The following is a 26,345-nucleotide window of genomic DNA, read 5'->3' on the forward strand; positions in this document are numbered from 1 at the left end:
TGGCATCAAGAGTGATTGCTCGGGTCAGGCGCAACGGCTCATGCCTGTAATCCCAGCACTTTGGGAAGCCGAGGTGGGCGGATCACTTGAGGTCAGGAGTTCGAGGCCAGCCCAGCCAACATGGTGAAAACTCGTCTCCACTAAAAATACAAAAATTTGCTGGGCATGGTGGCATGCGCCTGTAATCCCAGCTACTCAGGAGGCTGAGGCAGGAGAATCACTTGAACCTGGGAGGCAGAGGTTGCAGTGAGCTGAGATCGTGCCATTGCACTCCAGCCTGGGCAACAGAGTGAGACTCTGTCTCCGTCTCCAAAAAAAAAAAAAAAAAAAAAAAGTGGGCCGGGCGCGGTGGCTCACGCCTGTAATCCCAGCACTTTGGGAGGCCGAGGTAGGCGGATAAGAAGGTCAGGAAATCGAGACCATCCTGGACACGGTGAAACCCCATCTCTACTAAAAAATACAAAAAAACTAGCCAGGCGTGGTGGCGGGCGCCTGTAGTCCCAGCTACTCGGTAGGCTGAGGCAGGAGAACGGCGTGAACCCGCGACGCGGAGCTTGAAGTGAGCTGAGATCGCGCCACTGCACTCCAGCCTGGGCTACAGAGCCAGACTCCGTCTCAAACAAACAAAAAAAAAAGTGATTGCTCGAAGAGAGAACGACCCTTTCCTCTTACGTAGGCATCTCTCCTGGCCCCATTTGCACTGCTGGTCATTTTACCCTTCGTGTTCTCTAAGGCCATTCTCGCCATAGTCACTCAGGAGCTGGGTGTAAACCCAAAGCTTGGGGAGAACACGGTTTATCATCTCAGCAGACTTCCCTTGGACTGCTTCTGTAGAAAATCCTACTAAACATATCCTGTGTAATTGAAGCTCCCGTCACTAATAGATTTCTCTTGGTTCGTCTTAAGACTGGCTCCAGTCTCCTTAACTTTTTCTTTGCCATTTTAAACAGAAAGTTCTATTTGATCATTTGTTTTTTAGAATTGTTTTTTATTTCCAATTTCTATTCTAAATAAAAATCTAGCTCATTTTTACATGAAGTTTAAGCCCACTTCTTTAATTAAATTGTAGAAAGTGTTGTCGATATCCAAATTCCTCTCTCAGTGAGCCCCAGGTCCTTCCAAAATTTCTAAAATCTTCACTTGAAGTAACTGTCACTTCTTGATACATAGTACAATTTCTTCTTTATTTTCCTGTAGGGTTTCTTCCATTAAGTTCATCTTGATTTACATTTTTCTCAGGGAATTATTTATTTCACTAAGATTTTCAATTTTATCACTTAAAATTATTTTACTCTAGTCAGTCTTCTCTCTAAATATGACTACATAGATAATTTATAAATTATTTGTTTTCCTTTTATTTTTTAAATTAAATTTGCCAGAGGTGTGTCTGTTTTATTTGAAGGACCTGTTCTTGATCTTAGCTACCAGTTTTACAAGGGACAAATTATTTTATCTCATCATCATTATTATTATTATTTTTACTTCTGTGTTTATTATTTCCTTTCTCCAGCGTTCTTTTTAATTGTTTTGTCTTTTTGCCCATAAATTCTGAGTAGAATATTTAGTTCTGTTCTCATAATTCTTTTTTTGTTAAAGTATTTAGGACTGTAAACCTACAGATTTTTGTTAAATAATATTCTCACTTTTGTTATTTTCTAGTTTGCTTGACTGCCTCAGTCATTATTTATGCAACCACTTCTAAAATATCCAAGTAATTTGTTTTTTTTTCCTTTGAAATTCTAGTAATAGTTTGTGGTAGTATTTTATTATTAAAATAAAAAGGTACAGTTTTTACCTTAGAAATGCACTGAAGTATTTTTTGGTGCAGATGATGATCAATGTTTGTACCTGGTACATGACACTTGAGAAGATGCATTTCCTGTTCTTTAGGTACCAGGTTATATCAGCGTGCAGATATTTATCCAAACATTAAATAATTCAAGTGCTTTGTGCCTGTAATTATTTATTTTTGTCCCCTTGACCTGCGAGAGAGTTATGGTGATGCAAGAAATTTTAATACTCCTCACATGTTTGCTTGTATTTCTAACAATTTTTGCATTTCATAGAATGATACTGTGTTGTTCTGAGCTTAGTATTTCCTGAGTCTCATAGCTTTTTTATGGCTCTGTCTTGTATCAGTATGCAATTAACCTTTTTTTCAATATATTCTTTATTTTTGTTTTTGTTTAAAATTTTTTCTTTCCGTAGGTTTTTGGGGAACAGGTGGTATTTGGTTACATCAGTAAGTTCTTTACTGGTGATTTGTGAGATTTTGGTACACCCATCACCCGAGCAGTATACACGGAACCCAATTTGTAGTGTTGTATCCCTTACCCCCTTCCCATCCTTTCTCCCGAGTCCCCAGTTTTCTTCAATTTATTCTTTAACATGAATGTACCACTCCTGCTTTTTTTCTTCATGCTTTCCTGATATATCTTGTTTCATTCTTTTATTTTCAACTTTATTATATCTTTTTCATCTCGTGTAAGCTTCATTTCATTGAATTTCATTTTTAATTTGAATTAATCTTGAAATCTTGTGTTTCTCTGATATTTATATTATTTCTAGCTTACGCTTCTGTATCTAACCTTCCTTTATTTTCTTTTTTCTCCTACTGTTTCCAAAACCCCTCACCAATTAATCAATGACTCTGTTCAATATTGTGCCATATTCCCTGCAAGACACATGGAAATGTAACACTCAGTTATTGTTCTTAGGGATTTCATAAACTAACTAGGAGACAGATAGCCATGCAGAATTTACAATTAAATACTAAACCATGTGTTCCAGTTATTAGCAGAAGAGACTTTTTAAGAAAATGGAAGTGTTAGCTGCAAGAACAACCAAAAAATGTCATAGCAGAGAGCATTACAGGCTAGGTAGAATTTAGCTAGCTGGGAAGACAAATCTACATGTTATTTACCCTATATCAGTGGCTGCCAAATGCTATTCCTTTGGGGACTTATGGAGGCACCTGGTCAGTAGGTCTGGGTATGGATCCCAGTATTCTGGGATCTTTAGAAGCTGTCTAATGATGTAGCTGCATGACCAAATTTAGAAAACATTACTTGAAATTCTTATATCACCTACTCTGAAACAGTTCTTACAGTGTATAAATCTAGTAACTATCCCTGAAGGTCTTACTTAGAGTTTCCATTTGTCATACAATGTTCAAATAAGGCACAAAGACTATGTTAACTCGTAGATTACATTTCCCAAGTCAGGATAGAAAAAGATCAAGCACCTGCTCTACACCCTTTGACTTTTTATTCTTGTGACAATTCTAATTGCAGTGTCCAACTATGCAGAAGCCTATAAGTCATTAACTATAACTATAAACAAAACAACAACCACCCAGTTATTAACCACCCAGTTATTGCCAGTTTGAAATGTTATGGTATCATTATGAGGGGAAAGGAAGCAGTATGTGAAAAAATGGAAATGAATGAACTGGATGTGTTTACCCTGGAGAAAGTAAGGTTCGGAGAAGACATGATAGCCCTCTACAAATGTTCAGAGTTAGCACATTGAAGAGGAAGTAACTTGCTCTGTGTAAAGAACAGGGCCAATGAATGAGATCTGTGGGAAGACACATCTTTGTTTAATATGAGGAAGAAGATACAAACATGCCTTGAGGGATAAAAGTTTCCATATCAAGAGCTGCTCAAATAGGTCCATGGCTGGGATTAGTCTTCAGACTGTCTTTTAAAGTATTTTTTTTTCTATACCAAAGATACTAACAGACAGTCCCAAGCAGAACTAATTGCTAAAGTGGCCAATCCCAGCTTAGCAATAGAAGTTTTCCCCTGTGCCAGTGCTGAAATATTTGGTTGCCTAGCAACCATTACGTATCTATGATGCGTCGGAAAATCATTTGTTTGTGCCTGGGTTGATGTTGTAGTTCTTAACACCATATTTGGTTCATTTCATTCATGACAAGTATCCCCATTATAGTTTGTTACATATCAAAAGGGTGTTGAGCTGCAACGTGCACAGTAGTAATCTTTATCAAACCCTACCCAGCTGGCAAGCTTAGCCATAACGATCACAATAGGAATAGATGTTTGATCCATGCAGGAGATGACAGATAGGACGATGAGAGCACAGTAACAGTTTGGGGACTCATAAAACTGTTAACATACATTTAAATCTAGTAGAGTTCTTGGAGTGATGGTTCAAGTTTAATCATGAACTCTTCAACGTTGAAATCCTGTGGATTTTGAATAAGTGACTAATACCAGCATTTAAGGTATAGAACAAAGTTTAAATACATAACATACTTAGGTCATAACTTTGCATTTACAGTCTCCTAGGAAACCAAAAAAATATATCTGGATAGTTTAAAAGTATGATCTCATCTATAAAGAGCTGCTTTATATCATAAGAACCAAAGAACTGTTATTTGTCAAACTTCCACATTAAATATCTGCCAAGATATCTTATTAGGTTTTCTTAGTAATAATGACTCAGTACATAAAATAAACCATGGAACTGTCAGATTCTATCCATGCTAAATAATTGAGACACTCATTTCCTCTCCTTTGTTTGATTTCTCCAACCCAAATCATAATGTTACAAAGTGATTGATTTTGATTCATTTCTCTTTCTCTCTGAAAGATTTAGAACTGCTTTAGGTAACTTTTTATTAGCCAGTCCAAGACATTTGTACAGCAATATAATTAATAGCATTTTTAATGAAAATGATGGCATATTAATTGGTAATTTTTGGATGAGTGTTCTTCCTAATTACTTATTAACCTTTAAATCAGATATACACAAGGGAACAGAACAAGATTCATGTCTTTGAGTATCTGAAAGCTTTTTCAAGGTGCTTTTTTTATAAAAAGAATCCAAAGAAACTGTTTTTTCCCCCAGAGGGAACTTAAAATTATATCAGGAGCTAAGTGTGGTATGATGCTCAGCACATTAATATGCTACAGAATTTTTCAGTGTAGCTATTCATGGCCCTTCAGTGAATCATCATTAATAGAAGTATGGTTTAATAAGATAGTAAAGAGGATGCTGTCGATTTTTCTTTACCATTTAAATTTGAGCTAGTTGCAAAAAGGTGCTTAAAAGAGAAAAATACTATTATCAGTTGAGATAGTCTATTTGAAGATTTTGACATACATACTAGAAAACGAGGGAGGCTAGACCAACAGAAGATTCCTAGATCTTTGGCCCCAAACATTAAGTCTGACTTCATGGAGCTGAAGAATGTTCTATAGATAAGGTGTGATCAACCTGACTCATTGCCATTTAAATAATAGTCCTATCTAAATGGTTGAACATCAACTAGATGAAGAGACAGATGTGGATTTTAGAGGACAAAAGTCCAATTTCATTTTCTTGGATAGGAAAGGGCATCCCAGTCAAGGTTCTTGTCTGTGGCCCAGTCCTGGTCTGAGTTTCCATCTGGCCTTTTTGTCCATGTGGTACCATTGAAAGAGAGTTACTATTTGAAGGTCAAAGTTGCTTTTCCACTCCTTCTGCACATTCATTTTCTACTTATGCCTTACCTTAATGCCTTTGTTCTGTTAACTTTTCTGCTTTCTTCCTCCATCTCTGCCTTCGTTCATTTATGTCATGGGCATTTATTGAGGGCCTAACATACAGGAGGTTCTGTCTTTGACACAGAGGGTGCAGCAGTGAAGACAACACTACTGCCTTCAAATTGCTGATAGTCAGGAGAGGCATCAAGATGAGTATAAGGCAACTGCCATACAGTATGATAAGTACCAGGAAGGGTCTCCATGTGTCCTGGAGTATGGTAAGATCTATGGCATGAGCTCTGGAAACACCTTGTCGGCTTAACCCCAGACCAGGGGTTGCGGAGGTCAGAAAAAACATCTCATCAGACTTGACTGGGAGAATTGGGGTGGGAATGGGTAAGAGTGGGTACCATGGCCATCTCTGACTCTGCTTTCTCTAACTCCATGAAGCTGCCTATTCTCTCAGCCATCCCCTCCCTGTCCCTTCATGTCTCCATCTTCCATGTTTCCCTGCTAGATCATTACCTGCCAAAAAATTATCCCCAGCCAAGACCACCCATCAAACCACTCTGCAACAATAGAGACTAAGGCGCTGCTTAAAGGCCCTGCTGCATGTTGAGGAGAGTTGATGAAGGAGTCTGGATATCCATTCTTTTTCTATGGTTTGCCTCCCAGTTTCAAGAGGTCTGAATGCAGTTGCAGATGAAGTTTTAACTGTGGCTCTGCCTGTCATTCTAAACAAGCAAAGGCTGCCAGAAACAAGATGCAAAGACAAAATGCTAAACTATAGCTAGAGCAGCAATGAATAAATAAATAGGTCAATAAACACATAAGCAAGCACATATAGAAAATAAACAAAATATTTCTCGAAAGGAGAGGGAAAACAGACACATAGAATAAAATGATAATAATAGCTGCCATTTACTGAGTGTATACTACACATTGTGAACTTTCTCAGACCTCTTCAGTATATTAGATATAATTCTTAAAACAGTCCTGGAAGGCAATTTGTTAAAAACAAAATAAGACTTCTGGAGCCATCTTTGGCACAAAGTAGGAAGGCAGTAACTATTTCTTGAATACATGAATAAATCTGTTTGCTTGGTGTCTGTCTTCCTTCTCTCCCTGGAATATAAGCTCCCTCATGGCAGGAACTTTGTTTTGCCTTCTGCTGTATCCCAAGCACCTAGAACGCAGGCTGGAACATGGGAGGCACTGAATGAGTATGTCTTCTCTAAAAGATAGAAAACCTGAGACTTAACAAGATTCAGTATCTTTTGCAAAATCACACAATAGCTGGGAAGATCTGGGACTGGACCCAAGTTAACCCATGCTGTTTTTCCCTTTACATAATGTCTATCTCACCTTTTCTTTCTCCTCCCCACAATCATTCTCTAGTTATCTCATGCCTGTTTATATTCCAGATATTCTTTTCTGTCAACAAATCACCAATAAGTTTCTGTTTAAGGACTTAGCTCAAAAGCATGCATTGGTGAATTAATATTTCACACGTACCTATTAAAGTAGGGAATGATGGGGAAGTTTTATTCTTCTGTTTGTGCCGAAAAAGCACTAGAGGAATACACAGGCATTAAGGATTGCTTGTCCCTTGCAGCTGCAGTGGGCTTTCTGCTATGAAGACAGTGCAGTCAAATTCACTGATGCACTACAGCTCATTCTCAGGATCACCTGAGGTCACATGGTCACCTGATAAGTGTAGGCAAGCTGTAATCTCATAGTATAATGATCATAGTGAAGAGAATAGCTTATAGTGTACCTGGCTGGTTTGGGAGGAAGTCAGAAAGAAAGCAATGGGATGTTAGGAATTGCAGGATTAGGACTGAAAATTATTGTGCTGGTCTGAAGAATCCACATGACTCAGAATTTCACAAAGCACGGGCATTGATGGTTTTTGTAGTACTAGATTCCAGCTACTTTCATTTTTCTAGTTTTTTTTAACATTCTTTCTGTATTAATTTCTTCTCTGTTTTTCCTATTAGCTGAATGAAATTTAAAGTTTTCTAATATTGACAGTGTTTTAGGGAACTATGCACTATCATAGTGCATGATAGTGTGTAAAGGCAACACAAGGTTCCTGCCATCAGGGAGCTTATATTCCAGGGAGAGAGAGAGAAGACAGACACCAAGCAAATAAATAAATTTATGGAATAGATTGATTTAGGCTTTTTGGAGGACAATTTGTAAATATATATTAAATTCTTAAAGATTCACAATGGTTCAACTCAACCATTCCATTTCTAGATATTTATTCTAGAGAAATACTTGTGCATTTGAACAGAGGCATGTACATGGACATTCATGTCAGTAGTATTAACACTTGGTTACATGAACTATGGTTCATTGATACTGTGAAATACTGTATATTTAGAAATAAGGTAGAATTACTATATCTGTCTATCTACCTATCTATCTATCTATCTATCATCTATATCCAAGATTACAAACATGACTTGAAAAAATCTTCAAAACGTATTACTTAGTAGGAACAAAAAACTTGCTGTACTATTTTTACGCCATTATCTTTTTTATTTAAAAAACCTTCTAAGAGATATATTCCATAGGTACATATATAATGTGTTAATCAGGTTGTAGCAGCTAAGCTGTAATAACAGACCCAACAATCATATGGCTTTTAACCATATGGCCTAAACCAATTAGCAAAAAGCTTACTCCTGTCTCATCACAGGATGTTGGGGGTGTTCTGCCATCATTCAAGGCCCATATTCCTTCCATAGTGTGGCGGTTCTGCCATTTTTCAGGCTCTAGGGCCTTAGAATTGCACAGTCAAGGCTGGGTCACTGATACAGCCAGGTCCCAACCAGCCATAAAGGAAAGGAGAAAATGCGGGAGAGGCCTATTCACTACCTTAAGGGTCCCACCTTAGGGACTGCACACATCACTTCCACTCACAACCTACTGGTGAAAACTTTGTCCAACAGCCGCCTCTCATAGCAAGGAGGGTTGGAAATGCAGGCCCTGGCAAGATGACCATGTACCCAACCATAGCTCAATGACAGTGAAAGTAACAGAGAATAAGTTTTGGTGGACAGCTAACTATCTTCTTCACCATATAGGGCAGCAGCATCCCCAACGTTTTTGGTATCAGAGACCGATTTCATAGAAGGTCGGTGGGGGATAGTTTGGGGATGAAATTGTTACACCTCAGATCATCAGGCATTAGATTCTCATAAGGATTATGTAACCTAGACTCCCCACATGCGCAGTTCACAATAGGGTTCCCACTCCTATGAGAATCTAATGGCTCTGCTGATCTGACAGGAGGCGGAGCTCAGGCAGTAATGCTTGTCAACCTCCTGTCTAACTCAGAATCGGTAATACCTCCATGAAGCCCACTTAACCTCCCAACTGACCTCTCCTGCAACATTGCCTTTCTCTTCATCTTCTTTTTCACCTTCAACATCTTTACTCCACTATACTCTCTTCCTTACTAACCACCATTGATCTGTTTCAAAAATTTGGGTGCTCAATCCCTACTGGATTATAAATTTGTAAAGAAGTCAACAAAATTATAATCTGGTAGGGATTATACCTATAACTGGCCTTTTACCCTGGCACTGGGATTTTTTTCACTCACTCGTTTACTCACACAAATATATTGGTCATCTATAACAATGATAGATAGATACAGTAGGAAGTTGGAGTGATGAGACAGAATTGTCATTGACACCAGCTGTCCCCTTTGGAAACATCTATTGAATTAGCCAAACAAGACATCTGTGTCGGAATAGATGAGTAACAAGGGCAGTTGATGTGCCTGAGTTAGTGGTAAAGCTATTAAGCTAAGTAGGACTTCAGAATGGGAGATGATAACTGGAGGTTCCTTAATGAGATGAGACTGGAATTGTACCTCCAGGCATATGTGATATTTGTCTAGACATAAAGACATTAACATGTACGGTGGGAATGGAGTGAACACTTATTGACTGCCTGCTACAGGCTGTGCACTGTGCCAGGCATTTTGCCTGCGTTACTCCATTTATCCCTACAACACATTATTAAAATAGGTACACTGATATTACAGAGAGAGAAAATGAGGCAGAGAGCTTATATTAATGCCTCAGGATCCCCAGGCTGGGAAGCAGAAGAGGTGGGATGTATGTTCAGAACTATTTTCTAGATAGATCTAGATCTGCCTGGTTTCTAATGACCTCACCGTGTCTTGGAGCATTTCAGGCAGGAGGAGAAGCAGGAGCAACGTGATGGAAGGGAGCTAAGTGTGGTCCATCAAGGGACAAGGAGGAAGGGAGGAGAGTGGGTTGGTGGCAGGATGTCATTCCATATGCTTTTAGGTTGAGGTCACCCTGGTGTCTGAGGTGCTGTGGTCCAAGAGAATTCAGTTACTTGCAGGAAGTGCTGTATCATGCTTCACTTGGCATTGAGTTCTCCACCAGCCCTGGGGGAAAGAAACCCCACAAGTCAGTCCAGCTCCACTGGCCCAATTTAACAAACCAGTTTAGATGCGGGGTTTAGTTAACAGAAAACACCACCAGCCTATATTAGTTCATCAACTGCAAATGCTGACCGAGAGTCCTACAACCTTCCTGTCTCGTGAGCATCAGTTGCTCTGGGTGACTTGTGGTCACTAGGACATAGGGCAGACGGGTCTTCCTGGTCCTTGACCTACATGGTCTCAGAGCAGTAAGCTCTACTCCTCTCAGATTTCTTCCGGTTGGATGCTTGCTCAGCTCTTCATGAGGTGACCGTATTCCAGTGTTTTCTCAGAGATCATGTTCTTTAAAAGTCCTTGAGATTTCTGCAGCAATTTCTCAGCACATCCTTGGAGGTGTGTTTCTCCCTGGTCCTGCAACTATCTCCCCTTGCTTCTGCCCTGTGAAGGCCCTCTCCTCTGGAAAGCTGAAACAAAACTATCTTCCTAAGCTATTTCCCCTTCTTTTACTCTCTGACCCAAGCCATAAACAATTCTCAAATGCTTTCTAAAGACCTTTTCTCTAGAAGTGGCTCATTATTTTGATCAGTCAAATGAGAGGAAGAGAATGCCTTTCAATCAGAAAGGCATGGTGGGTAATGCTTTTTACATAGCGTTACCTCTGTATTATGGGGGACCTGAATGCCGAAAGTAGTCTATCCTTTTTTCTAAAGGTATTTTGGCTGTGAGGTGTGGTTGGGAGGGGAAAGCCTTGGAGCTCTCTGAGTAGGAAAATGATAGGAGAGAATGGACGCAATCTGGTAATCTGGAGTGGTAATATGTGCCCAGCACAATGCCAAGTTCTTTAAAAGTATTCTTTCCCTTAATCCTCACAACTAACCCTATGATATTGGGCCCATTTTGCGGATGTGACAGCTGAACCTTAGAGAATTTTATTTTTCCTGTGACTGGTATGTGGCAGAGTTGAGTTTGATCCTGATAATTTCAATCCAAACACAATGGGTGTAAATACGTTACTAGTGAGGACAGAGAAACTTCCAGGAGGGTGTAGTGGAGTCTGTACTTCAGCTGGGGCCCAGACTCTGTTGGCTCTGGGAATAGAATAGAAAGGAAGGGTGAGGCTATTGACAGGAAAGGCTGGCAGGCAGAGAGTGAAAAGGACAGTGAAGAAGGGAGGGAGGGGCACTGACTGAGTGCCCTGCAGCCAAGTGTGTTCCAGCGGCTATGCCACCAATCTCTACAATCATGTCATGAAAAAGTTCTTATTTTCTCCATTTTGTGGTTGAGAAGATAGGTCAGAGATGTGAAATGACTCTACAGTGCCCAAATGGCAGAGCAGGGATTCGAACTGGGCCCTATGTGATTTCCAATTCAGAGCATTTTGTAACTCTCTGCACTCTTCAAATGTGGCTTCAAGCTTCAACCTTGGGCACGAGGAGGAATCACGAAACCTTTCCCAGAAACAGGGAAATCGTGTCCCAGTGAAGGACATGTGGGCAGGCTTTGGGATCATGAGTTCCTCGGGGAGGTGGCAGAAGTCTTTGGGGGTAGAAATTTCTTAAGTATCTGGGGACAGGAGCTGGCAATGCAGATTTGGATGGCAGAAGTCACAAGGCAAATGCCAGCCCCCAAGGGAATTCAGGTGGAGTCAGGAGGGTCCTCGGGGCTGGGCAATGGGTGGGGGTGCCCACAAGCAGAAGCCAGGATTAACCACACGTCCAGCAAAAACATGGAGAAGGGACAATTAGCACCATAGAAGAAAGTAAGAAGGTGCCAGGGTCAGAGACAATCAAAATGGAGAAGGCATAGAGGTCAGAATCCAGGCACACCCCAGCCAGCTAGCTGCCGGCTCTCTCAACCATGCAGGCTGCACCAGTGATATTTTGGATCATTTCAAATTTATTAAGAATATACTACATTCCATTAAATGCTGCAGCCATGAAGGACACTGAAGTGTTTCCTCTCTGAGGTCTTCCTGCTCTGGTGGCAGAATGCCCTATTTTCTCAGGGGCTCCATCTGACGGGTTATTGTTTTCCAATAAAGTATTTGCTGAACATATGCCTCACATAAACGAATAGAAAAATAATAATAATGTAGACTATCTCTGAACCTTAGAAGAAAGTGTAGGCTTTCATTGAATGAGCTTTGGAGACAACATAGCAATTTTTGATGTCCTGTCAAATTTGTTAAATTGAGATTCTACCAGGATTTTACATTGAGCCAGAACCAGCATATCCCAGGGTATAAATTAGGCATGATTGGATATGCACCGACTCTTTCGGTCACTGGATATAATTTAAGGCTATAATTGAATAAGTGACACTGTTGTAGCCTGACAAGCCCTCTCCCAAAACTTCTAGCCCACTTTCAGGAAGTAACTGGGGAGGCAGAGTCCATCGTATGACTTGATACCAGTGTTTTCCAAACCTAATCCCGCACCTGAAGAAAGGCTCCGACCCATGGCTATTGGTTTATATCTTCAATAGAGGGGACAGGAATTTGCATTTTAAAAAATTCTCTGATTAATTCAGTTGGAAAGCCATATTAGAAAACACTGTTTTATGTTATTCAAGGAGAAAAGTCTTTGTCACATATTTTATTTACCTAAACTTTGTAGGGATTGACTTGGTGAGGCTTAGCAGGGAAAGTGTTTATTTGATTATTGCCTACACTGACTATTCATATGTGTTTAATTTTATATCAAAAATATTTACTTACCTTCTTACATATGGGGTCAAATGTAAAAACTCATTTATTTGCTGTTTTATTTTTAATTTAATGATAATTGCTATTATCCTTTGGCATGCTATCCAGAATATCTCATATACTCTAACTCTGAACAAGAATACAATGATCTGACAAGTGAAGGATTTCATAGTGGACCACAGTATAAGATCTTTAAAGACCTGGTTTTGGATCCCAGATCTATCATTTATAAGCTAGATGACCTTATGCAAGTCATTTGCAAAGTGGCAATAACAATAGTAATATCTAGTCTGCTTAGCTCATAGAATTGTTATAAAAATCAAGTGATGTGATGAAATGACAGAGCTTTGCAAACTATTAAATGCATTATTACATATATATTATTACATATATAAATGCATTGTTACAAATACATTATTACATAAACAAAATGCATTATTGCATAGAATTAAAATCATAAGTTCTATAGTGTTACTTCCACAACAGTCCCTGAGGAGAGAAAGTTGGAGGGATACCAGCCCTGCTTAATTAAGAGAAGCTCTGTTTAACCTTTATACCTTAAGATCTGATTTATATATTGGCCTTCTACATGAGGCTTCATTGGAAATCTGCTGCTTAAAAAAAAAAAAAAAGGTTGAAAATCAGTCTTCTGTGTTCTGTTGGGCTTTCTGCCCATATTCTTCCTTCTTTTAATTACCAGCCCACCCTTGATCAAGTAAGTGCTAATTACCACCTTCACAGATATTGTAAAAAGGTAAAATTCCAGTTAGCATCTTGACTTGACTTCTTATCAGGAGTTCTAGTTAAATTCTTAGGTTTAGTTGAAAAACAATGGCTAACATATGTTTTTAGATGAATTACTCTTATTTTCAAATTTTCTTTCTACTACCCCTATATATAATTAAGAAATTGCTATAACAGGAGAATTTTTATTTACAATCTACTACTTGGAAATAATAGTGAAATCTAAGAGGTACACATGTGTCAGATATGAGCAAATCAGAAAACGTATCTATCCCCAATACTCAGCCAATATTAGATTGATGTAATTTTAGATGAACTGCTTAAAAGCCTAAATCATGACTTCAAAATCCCAAATCAGCTGGATATGGTGGTTCATGCTGGTAATCACAGCACTTTGGGAGGCTAAGGCAGGCTGATCACTTGAGCCCAGGAGTTTGAGACCAGCCTGGGCAACATGGTGAAACACCACCTCTACAAGAAATACAAAAAATTAGCTGGATGTGGTGGCATGCACCTGTAGTTCCAGTTACTCGGGAAGCTGAGGTAGGAGGATCCATTACTTGAGCTTGGGAGGTTGAGGCTGCAGTAAGCCATGCTCACACCACTGCACTCCAGCCTGGGCAGCAGAGGGAGACCCTGTCTCAAAACAAACAAACAAACAAACAACCCAAAAATCCCAGGATTTTTGTATTTTTTGTCAGAGTCTCATGATGAGTTTCTTCACGAAAAGTTCAAGACATTTGACAGAGACCTACCCAAGCAATAATTATTTCTAAGAGGGACGGAACAGGAGGGAAGGGGAAGAGAAGGGATAAAAAAGGGAATAGAACAAATGTGTTAATTCCACCAGATTCCGGTGGGCCTTTCTCTGCCCCGAGCCCAGAGGTGTCCTGGCATTTTTTGTGCCCTCACTGAGCAGCTTCCACTGCTAGTCTGCACATCTTCCCTTTCTCTCCTCACACAGGGAAAAGGTGGAAAAATGAAAACATTTTCTATGACATTAAAAATCATTTCCTCTCCTCTTTCCCCAGTGTCCCTAACCAGAAGAACCTAACTTAATAGGATATTTCAGATGACAGAATTGTCCAGTCTTCCTCACCACCACCTCTTAACTCTTGCTCACTGCAGGGCAACCTGGTTGTTGCTCTCAATACTCCACCAGCTGCCCTGAATGAAACCAACAGTAACTGTTTAATTGCCACATTCATTGGTCATTTTTGCAGCCCTTCATTTTATTTGACCTCTCAGCAGTATTTGACACGGTTGAGCACTCTCACTTTTTCTCACTTTCTTCAAACCTTCCCATCTTCTTCTTTCCTCTTCTTCAAGGCACATATTTCTAGAGCCTTCCATTACCCTCTAAGAGCAAACTCATGGTGGTCACTCCTTGCCACAACTGTGACATAAATGACACCTCTTACATTATATTGCAATGATTTGTAGACATGATGGAGAGGCTGGGACTGGACCACCAGTGTAACTGCCTGGGACATAAATGGGAAACTTACCCCTTGGTGGTCCTCATTTCACTTTCTCCATCTGAGCGAGGAACAAAGAAGCAAATACTTCCAGAAAAACTTGAAGGGCTTCCCAGCACCAGAAAGGGATGAGGAGAATAGGTGTCCTACTTATGAGCTCATTTTTCATGTGGAGGAAACCTGCATGGGAAGTAGACAGCCTTTGGACATTGGTCTCCTGGGGCTCAGTAGAGTCTGGTGTTGTTACCAGGCAACAAGAACAAGGCTCAAGGACTATAAGTTCTTGTCTAGTTGGGAAGAAAATTTGGATGGATTCCCAAAAGCATTTCAGGAATGTGTGGAGGCTCTGCCTTGGTTGGATCACTCAGTGTTCATGAAGTCTCCCTGCATGCCCAGCCCTGTAGATTCTTGATTTTTATCAATATAGCATCTTATTCCTTATTGTTCAAGGCATGTTCCTGTTATCTCCCTGGTTAAATTGAAAACTTTTCTGAAGGAGAGAAAGAAAGTCTAAATCTCGTGGGTTCCATCTCCCAGCATCCAACATAAATAAAACCGTCTTCAATAAAACCATGTTGATTGATTGGTTTATGATTGATTATTTGACCTACCATCCTAGTTGGTTGTCAGAAATCCTCTCCTTATTTTTCTTGGTGGACACAAGTTTAGTGATACTTGTAGAGGCCAACTTTGCCTTTCAACTTTGAACTTCCATTGATTTTTCCACTGTGTGTGCCAAAGCCTTAAATTGGTTCCAGTTGCTTAAAAGAGATGTATATTTTTCTTCTACACATTTTGTGGAAAAAAAAAAAAAACACCTGGAGCGTATTTTCTCTAGACTCAACCAAAACCAGATAGTTTTTCCAGAAATGTATGAATGAACAACAAAGTGGTTACTTTGGAAGCCGACATACCGTTATGTTGGATTTCAGAAAAGTCAAGTAATCCCATATTTCATGTGTTTCCAGGTAAAAGAAAAAATATTTAGTCCGCAACAGGAAGGGAAAAATAAGTTCAAAAGCTCCCTTGTGCAGATTTGTGATATAAAAACTGAAAAATTTAATGTAGCAGCAGTATGACAAATTATATTAGTAAATATGAATTGCTTTTTAGACAAAAGAATATTCATGACATTTTTGCTGTTTAAAGATAAAATGATCTCTTTCTTCTTCATTGAATCATAAAATCTTGGACCTGGAAAAGACTTTAGAGAATTAAATTATTTTCCACCCAAGTGCCAAGATAGTGACTCCTCGAGGCCACGGATAGTATTTTCTGCTCCCTCTTCAAAATGTCCACAGTGCTGAGTCAAACACTGTGCACTCAGTTCCTTTAAATAACAGTCAGTGATGAGAATGCTGTTCACAGATACAGGGGATAAAAACAAAACTCTTATCCTCACTTTCTGGAATTGCATTTCTCTTTGATAACAACCCATTTTGAGCCACAGAGCTATTATAATAATAGGGATTACATCTTTGGGATTTTCCTTGTATCACTCATTAAAATGTCATGCAAAGAACCACACTGGTCCTTTTGTTGCTGGACGAACACTGGCTGGCTGCCACATGCCTGCAGGCCCCAGTTCATAGAGGCCCCACACATTGACCTGCTCATTCAAAACTGTTGCGAGGGCTTTACCTTTATATCACCATAGTACAGTGACTTACAATGATTCCAGATCAATACTCCTCTCAGAGTTTATCTAGGAAGTCCTACCAGCTGTCATGTAAGGGTAATTAACACATCTCTCTCAATTATGCATGCTGGTGGAAGAATTTCAAACATTTGGCTGGATAACAAATCCATCCCCTCTGTTAGAGAAAGGTCATCCCTCTGGCCATCTGGGTATTTACTTTTCTTTAGAAATGAGCTTCATGGAATTTTCTGTTGGAAGGGGAAAATGATGAGGACAAAGGGAATTTCCTAGTAAAAATGATGATGGCCCATTTAACACTGCTCATACCCACACACCAACAATCTTAAATCTTACACCCAATGCTTATTTTATTTATTCCACTATCTACTAACCTACATCATGTGTGGCCTGCCCACTATTATGACAAGAGCTGCTTTAGAGGCCCCTGAAGTTTTATGATGATCGATAACAGAATATTTCTTTTTCCTCTGATTTGTTCACAAAAGATACAAGCCGTCACTTTGTGGGAGTTGAGAAAGAAAAGGCCCTGAGAGGCACGCAAGGATGAGTAAGTTCCTGCTCTTAAGGAAGGTACAGTCTAGCATCAGGGAACACACAAGTGACTGTGACTATGACAATGGTCAAAACCCTTCATTTCTAGCAAGATAAGCAAAAGCAGCCCTGGGAAGGAGGAGACGTTTCTGAGCGGGACTGAGGAGTCATTATGGAGAAAGGGCATCAGAAATGGGCCTGTGGGGGTGAAGTAAGAGGGCAGTCTGTGCAGAAATTGCCCACGAGCATAGGCGCAGAGGCAGAAAAGTGTGGGTGTGTTTGGAATCTGAGAGTAGCATGGTTGGACTGCAGCATAAAAAATCATGGGGTATGTAGGGAGATAAATAACAACAACACATAGGAACAGGGCTGTGGGGGAGCTTGCACGCCCAAGTGAGGAATTTGGACTTTATTTGGTAAGTGGGGACAATGGAAGACTTTGAGGACGGAAATGAAAAATGTCAAAATGACCTTTGCAATCAAGGGCAGTTGCATCACATCTCCCCCAAAATTCATACGTTGAAGTTCAAACCACTCTTGTTGACTGTAACTTACTTGGAGACAGGCCCTTTACAGGGGTGGTCAATTTAAAGTGAGGTCATCAGGGTGTCTTAATCCAATATGACTGGTGTCCTTATTACAAGGGGAAATTTGGACATGGAGATAAGCATAGAGGCAAGACAGTGTGAAGAGACAGGAAGAAGACGGCCATCCACAGTCAACAAGAGGGGGCTGGGATGGATCTTTTCCTCATGGCCCTCAGAAGGAACCAACCCAGCACACACCTTGATCTTGGACTTCTGGCCCCCAGAACTGTGAGAGAATAAGGTTCTGTTGTTTGAGCCACCCAGCTTGTAGTACTTGGTTATGGCAGCCCAAGCAAACTAGCAGCTGGGAATGAAATAATGTGGGCCTCGCAGAGGATGGTAGCAATGGGAAATTCAGGGAAGAAAGAGAGATGAAAAGTGTCATAGAGAGAAATGCTTTAGCATGGCTCATGCCATGAGGATTTGAAATTTTAAAACTGTACAGTGTTTCAACCCAACACTAAGAGCTAGCTCTTGTTCATTAGTTGGTTTCATTCAAGTTAACACCCAGAGTAGAAGTTCTTTTCCTTCATTCAAAGAAAAAATAAGATCAAGAATAGCACAGAGAAGGACTATATGTAAAGGAGTATGGGGCAGGTTATGCAAAAGGCGGAATATTGGTGTTTGAACATTCATTTGAAGAGATTTAACCAAAGTGGAGGCCTAGGAGGGTGGTAAGGACAGAGGATTGTTGGGCAGAGGACTTAGCCCCTGGCAGAAATGTCAAGGTGTAAGGCTTAGCAAATAACCAGCTTCCCATGCTGTCTTCAGGGTTCTGATTGGGCATGCAAAGAAAGGCCTGGGTTAGGGTTAGTTCTGGCTCTGACTCCAAAGAGTTCTGTGATCCCAGACAAGTCACGTTCTCTCTCTAGCTTCAGGGTCTGTACCATAAAAAGAGGGGATTGTCTTGGATCATCTTAGAGATTCCAGTGCCAAGAACATTTTCATGATATGATGCTAATTATGCGAAGTTTTATGTTAGATATAATAAATACATGTTTGTATATATGTCTGTGTGTATGTGAGTGAGATTTGTAGCCCTCCTAGTTCTTTTTTTTTTTTTTTTTTCTTTTTTTTGAGATGGAGTCTCGCTCTGTGGCCCAGGCTGGAGTGCAGTGGCGCGATCTTGGCTCACTGCAATCTCCCCATCCCAGGTTCACGCCATTCTCCTGCCTCAGCCTCCTGAGTAGCTAGGACTGCAGGTGCCACCACCATGCCTGGCTAATTTTTTGTATTTTTAGTAGAGACAGGGTTTCAGTGTGTTAGCCCAGGATGGCCTCCAACTCCTGACCTCCTGATCCACCTGCCTCAGCCTCCCAAAGTGCTGGGATTACAGGAGCGAGCCACCGCGCCCAGCCTATAGCCCTCCTGTTTCTAAAAGGAATTTGAAAGAACTTTTGAAATTCAGCAGCTTTTTTTTGGAAAAGAACAACTAAGTAGAAAATCAACCCAAAGGAAAAGAGAAACATATTCCCCGTCACCTGAGATGAACTCTTTATTAGATAGAACTTTAGCTCTGAGTTTCCTGGCAGTTAAGGTAAAAAGAAAAACATGTGCTCATTGTCTGATAAAAATCAATGTAATATGATTAGGTCTTGAGAGAAACATGTAGATATGCTGAGTGCTCAGATAAGATTACATTTGAGAATAGGCAGGTTCAAGACGCATTAAAAGCCACGCAAAAAATCCATACTCTTTAATCCAATAATTCCACTTACACTGAGGAAATAAAAAAGAGGGGGAGGAATGACTATGTTGTGAAAATGCTTGTCACAAAATTATTTATGAAAGTGCAGAACTGTAAAGAGCCAGAATGGAAGGTAGAGTTAATTGTGGTGCACTCATTCAAGCAAACACAATGCCGGCATTGTAAACAGTGAGGCTCTCCAGCAGCATAGAGAAGCAAGGTGCGTGATCGGCTCCATAAGAACAATCAGGAGATAAAATTATTTGTTCACCAAGGTTATAACTATATAAAAATATGAAACTGTCAAAAATGAGTCTTCAAACATGGCGGTAATTATGGTAGAGTGGTGCTCTTAAGCGTGAATCCCCCCTCACCATGTTTCCCAATGTTTAATGATGTTTACAATTAAATTGAAGCAAACAAGCCAGCTCACACACTTAAGCTTTTCATTCTAGCTATGCTTTATGGGATTACATTTTTTAATTAAAAGAAAAGAGAAAGATTTCAGAAATGCAAAAATAGCAAACTGAAATTGTATTCCTTAGGAAAATCAATTTCTTGAGATAGCATTGGATTTTTAGAAGGGATTTTTTTCTTTTTTTTTTTTTTTTAAAAACCATGCGTAGATGTGTGGTGCTCATGCGGAAGTCCTCCTTGTTTGCTTTGAGGTCATGGAAGCTGCCTGAATTAAACATGTGAGGAAATACTGTTAAGGGGCTACAGGTGGGTTAACATCCAACAGTCCTCTCTCCTTAGCACCCTCCTAAGCCTCCTCTTTGGTTAAATCTCTTCAAGTGAATGTCCAAACACCAATATTCCTCCTTTTGTATAACCTGCTCCACATTCCATTACAGATAGTCCTTTTCTGTGTTATTCTTGATCTTATTTTTTCTTTGAATGAAAGAAAAGAGCTTCTACTCTTGGTGTTAATTTGAATGAAACCAACTGATGACTAAGAACTAGCTCTTAGTGTTGAGTTCAAACACTGTATAAAGTTTTAAAACTTCAAATCCCCATGGCATGTGAGAACATTCTGGAAACAATCCAGCATAGACAATAACTTGCAAAAAAAGATTCATAGAAGAAAAGTATAGGTGCACATGTCAACAGTTGCTCCAGCCTTTAGCAAAATGCTTCTGAGTGCATGAAAATCAATCAATGGAATACACTCTGTTAATGGAATAAGGGGACGGAAAACATCATCTGAGTTGATGCATAAAAAGTATTTGATAAAATCCAATATCCTCTCATGATAAAAATAAAGAAGTTTCTCTTCTACTTGCAGCATTTCTCCCATTTCACCTTCCTTTTTGAGTACTTTTCCTTATTTCATGTTTTTGCACTTGTTTCTCATGAAGTCTATTATTTTCTTTCTATTCTAACATCCTCTTTTACTGGAGGTAGGTAATTAACAAATTACTTCAAACTGAAGTTTTAATGATTTCAGGATTATTGTCATTGCAAAATTCCTGGATCGTGAAGAATAGGAAATATCTCCAAGAAATGAGTCTATAATGGTATCTCTCAAAGACTAAGAAACCCTAGAATGTCTCTTCTCCTCATTGGTCTTCATAATCCATAGTTTGCTCTAACCACAGCCATTGAGTTAGAATTCTAAGTAGCCCACAACTTAGATTCATTTTATTACTTATCATTTACTACTCATACGTTTTCAAAGAATTAAAATTCCTCTTTTGGCACTGAAAAATTTTCTCTGTACACCTATATTACTAAGTATGTTTTCACTACCTGTTCATTGGGAACACACTTTACAAAAATTACTGTGAATTCAATTAAAAATTATATGTCTGAATCTGCATTTTATTCCTCACAGTAGAGTTTATAACTTTGGAAACTATCATACATGTACTTACTTGCAAGACACTATTTATTCAGTCTACAAGCAGTGTTTGGTGCTACATGCAACCATGTTCCCCTGGTGACAACTTGCATCCATTGGGGTAGCAATCATCTACAGAGGGAAACACTGAGAAGCACAGAGGAAAACAAATTCTAGAAATTCTTGGGAGAAATTGCACATAGATAGGCCAAAAAGAAGTCAATTCCTCTATACCTCAGGGCCATGAATTGGAAAGTGGAGGCTCCTAGTGGTGCTCCCTAAATTCTAAAGGTCCAATGGCTCTTTGAAATTTTGCCTTTGTCAGGATAAAGGCAGGTCCAAGGTGTTAACTCTAAATCCTCAAAATAGAATCTAAGCTATCAATTTGCTTATTGTGAAGCAATTTTCAATGGTTTTCCCCTGCTTTTCTTTTCCATGCATCTAACTGCGCTCTTGCCTTCTCACAACACATAGGACCCACTCCTGCACAGAAGGAACTTGAATTCTAATCAGCCAATGTTTTATTTGTGGGACATCCCATCAAATTTTTTTAAAAAGATCTTATTGAACAGAAGAGGGAAATGGAATTTGAGGATGACTTGACATTGTGAGATTAAATGGGGTTAGCAGAAGTTTGACCAGGACTTTTCCCTGCTCTGCTGGAGAGACTGTCTCTCCTCTTGGTGCCCTTCTTGGAGGAGCATTTTCAGCCTGCTGCCTAAACAGCTGTTGATGGATAGCTTTCTCCCTGCAGCACTGCTCCAAAAGCTGGTAGCAGAGATGGCTGATCTATTCCCAGCTGTCTGGATTTTAAGGCTGAGCTGTAGGCTTCAGGGATAGCCACACACATTCTGTCAAGGTCTGAGGCAGGCACACTGGAAATAGCCCACTACACCTGGGTTTCTTACATGTAAGCCCTTGATGCTCTCCCAGGCTCTGACCTGCTCTGTGATCACAAGGGCAGTCCTAAATGGAGATCTGTATGAGATCAGCAGTATTTAGCAGTTGGGAGTTTGACATAATGCACTTTCTCATAATTTATTAAAGTTGCTAATACATTTAAAAAATATGTGAAGAACGTGGAAACCTCTCAGTAATATGGTCTAGTGCATTAACCCTCCATTGATTTTGCATCTCAATCAGAGTAAAAGCCAAAGACCTTATGATGACCAGTAAGGGTCACCATCTGGTCACCTCACTCTCCCCACCTCTCCAATCTTAAGTTACTGCTCTTACCCTCACTCACTCTGCTCTAGCCACACTGACCTGGTTGCTATTCCCAGAATATTCTAGGCATGCTCCTGCCTCAGGACCATTGCATTTCCTCTCTCGAAGCTATCAAACCTGCTGCCTGCCCCCTTAACACCTCAAATGGCATCCTGCCTTTGAGATCTTCTTTGTTCATCCTATGAAAACTCGTAAAGTTTTCTGCACACACACTTCCTGTCTCTCTCAGTTCTGTTTTTTCTCTCTAGTACTTATCACCATCATCATATCCGCTACATGTTGTATTTATTAATCTTGTTGAGTGTCTGCATTCACCCATTAAAATGTAAGCTCCATAAAGGCAGGGACTTTTGCCTATTGTGCTCATTGCCTTGTCTCTAGTGCTGAGAACAGTGCTACACAGAGTAGCATACATTAAATATGCACCGAATAAATGAACACTTATTTATCACTCAATCATGCGTTGAATGAATGAATGATTGAAAATTGGTAGTCAATGCTGTCCAAGAACATGACTCTTGGGAGACTCTTGCCATGCTATTTTTTCTTCTATTGAGATAATCCGCAGCTCAGGCACTGAGGTCAGCAACTCTAATGTTCGAGATCTTCCAAGTAGGAGGGAGGAGGTTGGATAAACAGAGTTTGAGTAAATTTGCCCTTGGCTTTTGAGAGAGCTAAGTGAGAATCCTGGCTTTCCCACCTCCTAGCTCTGTGACCACTGATAAACTATTCAACTTAGGTCAAGCTGTTCAACTCTGGGCCTTAGCTCACTCAATATGTAAAATAGAATGATATGAAATTCAGGGATTTATAAGAATCAGGGTTGAAAACATTGAGCATCTAGTAATATACTCTTATTAAAATGAAATTTATTTTCATATATATACATAATTTGTATTAATTTGTAGAAGTTTGCTTATTGATAAAGTAGACAGTCATATATTTATTGACATTTTCATTTTAGGGGACACACCATATCTATATTTAAAATAGTATTTTTTGTCTTACAGGAAAAAAAGCCTCCTATGTATACTTTTATTAAATTATCACATGTATTTCTGTTGTTTAAGGATCCTAAAATGAAAACAAATAGCTTCTAAAGCAGTTAAAATAATTATCAAGGTATATTTGTTCACTCCAGATCTCATCCCACAAGGTTTACAAGAGTCTTGGCTTTTGAAATCTGTGTCTTCCAAAAATTCATTTGTTAAGCAAGCACTGAGCACTTGCTCTCTTCCAGGCACCGGGCTCTACATTACTGGCTATTCCCAATGGCAGGAAAGAGCTTCTGCTCATGAGCAACTTACAAGATAGGCCCAAGATGGGATCTGACATCAATACTGATATTGATAATGGTTAATAGCAGGCATTAGGGGTTAAGTGCTGCCCCAGAGGTGCAGATTGTTACAGACATGCAGAGAAGGGAAAAGATGCTTTCTCAAGGAAGCTTGGAAGTGGTCAGAGAGTCATTCATGTGAGGGAAGGTCAGGGGACCAAAATAGAGGAATGGAAACAGCTTGAGCAAACTCACAGACGAGGAAGGAAGGCATAAGTCTTTGGATTTTCCCAACTCTAACTGACCTCAGCATGAAAAGAAAGCAGGGCTTGGACTGGAAAGGAAGCTCACTCTCTGGCAATGTGGAAGGCCTTGCTCGTGGGTGAGGATGTGGAAGGCCTTGCTCGTAGGTGAGGCAGTTAGATGTGATTCAGGAAAGAATGGGTTTTCTCTGAGAGTTCAGTGGAGGAGAGAGATACACACATGGCCATAACCAAGGGTTTGTTCTCAATTTCTTTCATACGCCAATGACTTCCAGACCACACCTCTCTCCTGGGCTCTAGATTCCTGGACCCAGGAGAGCTGCTTGGCAACTCTCTTTCAATGTCTTATAGGCATCTCAAACGCCACTCCTGCTATTTCCCCCACATTTGCTTGAGCCGTGCCTTCTGCATCTCGATTGACGACAAAAACCCCCTTCCAGGGGCTCAGGCCCAAAACCTTAGAATCATCCTGACTGGTCCCTTTTCCACTTCACATTCAGTGTGTCAGGAAATCCTATTGGCTCCACCTTCCTCCACTGCCAGCAGCCTGGTCTGAGCCACCGTCTTCTTCCCCTGGGTGACCACCACAGCCTAACTGGTCTCCTGATGCCACCTCTGGCCCCTTCAGTCCATTCTCACACAGTAGCCAGAGCCATCCTTCTAAAACACCAGTGAGATCACATCACTCCTCCGCTCAAAATTCCCATTTCCTTCAAAGAAGAAAAGTTCTTATAATGGCCTGCAAGACCCTACCTGGTCAAGCCATGGTTGTTTCTCAGAAATCCTTTCCAGCTTGGCCCTGGCTCATGGAGTCCAGATTCTCCAGCCTCTTGGCTGACCCTCAGATGCACCAGGCGTGCTTCCTCCCGAGCCCTTAGTGCTGGCTGTTCTCTCTGCCTGGGATATGCTTCATCTGGATACAGGCAGGACAACTCCCCACCTCCGCAAAGTCTTTGCTGCTGAATTACTTTCTTAATGGTAATGGCCCTGCCTATGTAACAAAAAAGGGCCACCCAACCCACCAGCACTCCCCGTCCTACTTACCCACTTGTTCTTCCCCAAAGCCCTCAGCACGTTTTGCTGCGTAACTTGTGTATCATCTTTATTGCTATTGTCTGTCTCCCCTAACTAGAAGCTAAGTTCCGTGTGGACAGGGTCATTTGTGAGTTTTGTTGTTGATATCCCATGTCCCTGGAACACTGCCTGGCCCAAGGTAGACTTGCAACATATTCCTGTGGAGTGAATGAAGGGGAGAGTGCAGCGGAGGGTATAGGAAGTAGAGAAGGCATCTGTTGGCAGCACTGTCACACATCTGATGGCCTGGACCAGCCTGACAATGCCAGTGGGAATGGAAGGTGGTGGGGGATGCAGGAGACAGGGTGGGTATGTATCTAGGGCTGGGTAACTCAATGTGGGAGATGCCAAGCTTTGTGATGGATGATGCATCAATTGGGCTTCAGTCCCATGTGGTCCTATAAGTGTCACTGTTCCAGGGCCAGGGATCTTATGCTTTTCGCTGCTGAACTGTCTTTGTGGATCAGAGGCAACCAGGTAAAACTGGGTGGATAAAATGAACAAAATATCGATCCTGTAAAAATAGCTCAAAACTGCGTACCCTCCCAGTGGACCCCACAGACTGTCAAAGTATGACATGCTCAGGCCAGGCACGTGTTTCATATTGGGGTCATCTGAAGGAGGTGGACAGTTCTCCCACCCTACCGTTCCTAGGGAAAATTCTCTCATCTGGGGCTTTAGTCTTTTTCCATAAGCAAAGTATTGATATGTGCCTAAAGTATGCATGCAGAACTCTTAAATGATAGTTTTATATATGCATAATCCTTTTGGCTGTCTGAAATCCAGGTGCCTCATTTGCAGATTCTGAAAGCTTGTGATCTCCCTGTAACAGGGCAGTCCCAGAGGCTGTTAGTGGTGCCTTGTCTTGCCCTAATAGACGCAGATATGATGGTAGTGGCCTACTTTGGTTATTCACTTCAATTATTAGTTTGAAGTATTAAAAGCCAACCATATTTATAAAATATACTTGATCACTTTAATTGGATTTGGAAAACTGTATGATTTATGAAACATTACATGGATCCTTCTGGCTAATATTATACTTAAATATTACTTATTACCATGCTTTCTTCCCTTCCATTCATGTGTATATGCATTGCAGATTTATGTATGTAGAGTTTCTCGAAGATAAGAAGAGTTTGCTTTTCATCTTTGTAGTCATTTGGGCCTAGCACAGTACCAGACATAAAGAAGGAATCAATCATTTGTATTCAGAGACTGTGGCGGTTCTGGAGCCAGGCTGAGTAGGTTCAAGTCTGGATCTTCCTCTTACTAGCTGTGTCACTTTAGACAAGTTATCTAACCTCTCTGTGCCTTGGTTTCCACATCTGCAAAATGGGCATAAAAATA

At 40.4% G+C, this 26,345-nt stretch overlaps 1 protein-coding gene across 12 annotated transcripts in view; it reads left to right on the forward strand.

Annotated features, from left to right (window-relative positions):
- The window catches only part of MBNL2 (muscleblind like splicing regulator 2), a 180,392-nt gene that overhangs the window by 69,752 nt on the left and 84,295 nt on the right, over positions 1–26,345 (forward strand). The gene's annotated exons all lie outside the window — the stretch shown is intronic.

The sequence above is a fragment of the Pongo pygmaeus genome, chromosome 14 (genome assembly GCF_028885625.2).
Source record: "Pongo pygmaeus isolate AG05252 chromosome 14, NHGRI_mPonPyg2-v2.0_pri, whole genome shotgun sequence".
NCBI lineage: Eukaryota > Metazoa > Chordata > Mammalia > Primates > Hominidae > Pongo > Pongo pygmaeus.